This window comes from Lactuca virosa, chromosome 9 (assembly GCF_052849685.1).
Source record: "Lactuca virosa cultivar CGN04683 chromosome 9, Lactuca_virosa_CGN04683_v6, whole genome shotgun sequence".
NCBI lineage: Eukaryota > Viridiplantae > Streptophyta > Magnoliopsida > Asterales > Asteraceae > Lactuca > Lactuca virosa.
In genome coordinates this window covers 170,686,405-170,690,838 of record NC_136434.1, presented here as the reverse complement: position 1 = coordinate 170,690,838, position 4,434 = coordinate 170,686,405, and the positions used below count along the sequence as shown (strand labels likewise).

The 4,434-nt window shown below is 39.4% G+C and overlaps 1 non-coding gene across 1 annotated transcript; it reads right to left on the bottom strand.

The window, feature by feature from the left end:
• Window positions 1-841: 841 nt before the first annotated feature.
• Window positions 842-948, bottom strand: LOC145141713 (small nucleolar RNA R71). Its single transcript, XR_013722908.1, has one exon. It is a non-coding gene; the product is annotated as a small nucleolar RNA R71 (small nucleolar RNA).
• Between the last annotated feature and the right edge of the window lie 3,486 nt (window positions 949-4,434).

Sequence of the window (4,434 nt, the reverse complement as noted above, 5' to 3'; positions counted from 1 at the left end):
GTTTTTTTTTCAGCTTAGTAATTTTTTGTTCAGAACTGAACTCACGACGTGAGCTTTATAGGCTCATGACGTGAATACAATCATTTTTCTTTTTCTTTGTTTTTCTGTTTTCGTTCATTTTTACGTTTTTATTTGTGTTTATTTTGAAGTAGTTCATGACCAGAGGTTCCAACACACCTTTGGTGCCACCACTTGAAGATCCAGAGTCGGTCATTCACAAGAAGACGGATAAGAACGAAGGAGTAAACCAAACACCAAATAAGTCGCCTTTCAAAGATCTAAAGTCAGTTTTTGGGAAAAAGAAAGGGAAGAACACGGGAGAGTGAAGTACTTCATCAAAGGATAAAAGCAAGGAAGAGAGCTTTGATCAAACATCTAACCCACAAGAATCCGAGTACGAATCCGACCTAGAATTCGAACTACATAGAAGTGAACCCGAAGACGAACCGGAAACCGAGATGGCAGACATTGCGGATATGTCCATGGGAGCTTACAAGAAGCGAATTAGAGATGATGCTGGTCCTGGCCTAGTGTAGCCTGCAATTCCTACAACTGCCACATTCAAGCTGAAAGGACACATCCTTACTGCACTTAGGGATATACCATTTTCTGGAAAGGATCATGAGGATGCTTACAAACATTTGGATGAGGTCAATGACATTGCAGACTACTTCAATGTCCCTAGTGTCCCTAGAGATACAATCTTACTAAGGATACTCCCAGTTACTTTTAAAGGAGCTGCAAAAGACTGGTTGAAAGCACTTCCACCTGGTTCAATCACTACTTGGGCACAAATGAAAGAGCAGTTTCTAGAACAATTCTGCCCACCTCCAAGATATCAAAACTCAAGAAGGCAATAGCCAACTTTGAGCAAAACCCGGGTGAGTCACTATATGAGGCATGGGAACGCTATAAAGGGTTACTAAGAAATTGCCCTCAAAACGACCTCAACATTCAACAAGAAGTATCCATATTTTATGATGGGGTGACTGTCATGACGAGGCAACTCCTTGATTCTCAAGGACCACTTACAAATGAAAAATCCGGGTGAAGTAAAGGAGTTAATTGAAGAATTTGCAAAGCATTCTCGTGAGTACCACAATCCAAGAAATGAGGGAGTTAAAGGAAGTGGGGGTGGAAACTCTGCGGACATGGCTGCTGTAATGGCCATGCTTGATACAATGGACATGAGAATGACAAAAATGGACCAGACAATACATGCTATAAGAGTTGGATGTGAAAACTATAATGGTCCACACTTGACCAAAGATTGCCACTTACATGATAATGGGTATAAAAGAGCTCAAGTTTTCTATTCTAGTGGGGATAAATATGATGAACACTGGAGAAAACTAAAGAAGGAGTGGCTGCCATATGATGAATACAAGAAGTAAAAAGAGCAAAAATATAAGCAGACATGCCGAGGCTTCTACCAAAAAGAGCAACCATGTGACATCCCCATTTTCACGGCCAGAAAAGACCGATTTTGTTTATGCTTTATAAAAATCAGAGTACTTCTTTTAATAAAAATGTTGCGGAATTAGTTCCCAGTAAAACATGATAAATACGTTATCAAAGCATTTCCGAAGAAATGTATTTTTATTCATTTTAAAACATTTGGGATGTCATCGTCAATACAGAAACATAAGCATAAACAGAACTTACATTCATTTACACTAGTGATCTACATCTCTTTTAAATCTCTCAGTGTAAAGTAGCTTCATATTGACACCTGTGATACAAATAAGCTTGAGTGGGTCAGGTTGGGAAACCTGGTGAGTACATAGGGTTTTCAACCCACAATAATATAATTATTATGTTTAAACATAAAACAATCAACCCAATTACCCATCCCCATTATCTTCTTTACTCTTAAGGATCTACCCTAAGAATCAACTATTCCTCGTTCATTCATTCCTAAGGATCATCCTAAGGAATCGGCACGAAGTCCAACGTCACCGAGGTTTAGGCAGTAAGTCTGCATAGTCGCCAAGATTTACACAATAGGCACTAAGTCCGCATAGTCACCATGGTTTAGGCACTAAGTCTGCATAGTCGCCATGGTTTATACAACAGGCACTAAGTCCGCATAGTCGCCAGGGTTTTGGCACCAAGTCTGCATGATCGCTAAGGTTTAGGCACCAAGTCTGCATGATCGCCAGGGTTTAGAGTACACCGGGTGAACACATCGTTCACAACACCTACAGGTTGCGAGCCTGCTAGCGTTCCACTGGACTGTCTAGAATAGTCTGTGGTTTGCATCCATACTCTGGTAGATGACGGGGACATTATTTGGGAAAAAAGGCTTCTCACATCGTCCACCTCTCACCCTTACCTCATGTTCTAACTCATCATCCAACTCATATGTCATCTACCCATGTTTTACCCAACATATTATGTAGATATAAATACATATACAGTTTAAATCATATAAAACTTGTATAAAATCGTTCCTCCAACATAGATAGCAAGTATACAGATAATATGCACACATAGCACATAATTTATATAAAATACTTCATTTCTATGTGTAAGATGAAAGTAACTATGCACTCACTTGAAAAGGTGGTGATTCCGAACTCAGACAGCGCTTCGCTTCTTAGAAAAATAATTTCCTTCGACGAAACCTAGTATTATTACCACTAGAGTTTAGTCTATTATTCGCCGAGACTAATTAATAGTCTAGCTATTATTACTATTATATAAGCGTTAAACAATACTTATATAACCCATAACAATAGCCCAAGTACTTATTATAAGTTCCTAATAACGTTACTATAATTAAATAAATGCTATATTAAAAATAGCGTAGGCGTAGCTCACTTACAGCGGGTTTTATTGAAAACCGGGCTTTGCTTGGGGCAGCGTTCCTGAGCCGAAAAGCTCTTCTTCTTGGAACCGTCAAGCACTCCGGGGCTTCCGCCTTGTGCTAGGGAGGTTCCCTAGGATTTTCGGGGGGTTTCGGGGCTAGAGAGAGGTTCTAGAGAGAGAGTAAAGAGAATAAAGAATGGGAAAGGTGTGAAGAAAATGAGGGTGGGAGAGGTTCTATTTATAGGGTGAAAAATGGCTGAACTTGGTGCCACATGTCACCATCTAGTGGCAAGACTTGGGGAGAAAGCAATGGCCAAGATTGTACCACATCACCCATTTTCGCACAACACACTTCCGACTTCTAAAATCCATAACATTCACATACGACCTCCTTTTTTGACGTTATTTATATCCACGCGTAGGTAAAAATAAGATCTACAACTTTCATTTTGACTCCGTCGGCTAATTCTCGACCGATCTTAAATTTAATAGTACGAGGAGATTATACTGTTAAATGTCCGCGTAAAATTCATAACTTCTACATACAGACTCTGTTTTTGTCTGTATTTTTACCGTTGAGTTCCTATTAATGAGATCTTCAATTCTCATTTAGGTCGCGTAGGCCAAAAATCGCTCGATCTAAAATTCGAGTTTCGGGTCGTGCACTGCTATGCCAAATCTTAGAAAATTCATAACTTCCTCATACGAAGTCAGATTTGGGCGTTCTTTTTTTGTATGTTTTCAGTTTAACGTATACTACAAATTTTGTTTAGATCACTAAGGCTAAAAAGTCTTCTACCGTAAATTCACTATTTACGTCTTCGGGTGTCGTGCCAATTTTGCCGTAAAACTTCGACGGGCCATAACTTCTTCGTTATAACTCGGATTTCAACGTTCTTTATATGTACGGAACCCTTGAGACGTATTCTACAACTTGGTTAATATTATTTATTCTTAATAATCTTTTGTCAAAAAGTCGTTTTCGACCCCTATTATCTCTAAATTGACTAGCCCGGATCTACGGGCGTTACAAACCACCAGCTGAGAAGAAGGTTGACTTCGAAAACATGTTAAATCGATTCATGGAAGTTTCCAAGAAAAGGCATGATGATACGGATGCAATGCTGAAAGAGCACATGAAGATGATGAAAGAACAACATGCAATGATGATTGATCAACAAGCCTCATTAAGAAATCATCAAGCATCGATCTATAATCTCGAAGCTCAACTTGGTCAATTAACAACTTTGGTAAAAAACAATTTATCCTCACAAATTCCCAAAAAACAAACTTAATCCCATGTCATAATGATCGAGACTGAAGATGAGGCCATTTCTGAGTTCTTAGAAGCATTAGAAGAGGAGCCAAAACCAGCCGAACCAAAACCGAAGCGGTCGAAACTCGAAAATAATATTATTGCTGAAGCACCGAACTCACGACGTGAGCCCTCTATGCTCACGACGTGGGATCAGTCCGATCAGAAAAATTCAAAAATTGTCCCGGCTTATCGTCCGCCTTTACCATATCCATCCCGAGCTAATCTTAGTCCACTGGAAAGGGAGCATTTGGAGTTTATAAAACACGTAAAGGGTATTCCTATAAATACTCCTTTTATTGAGTCGT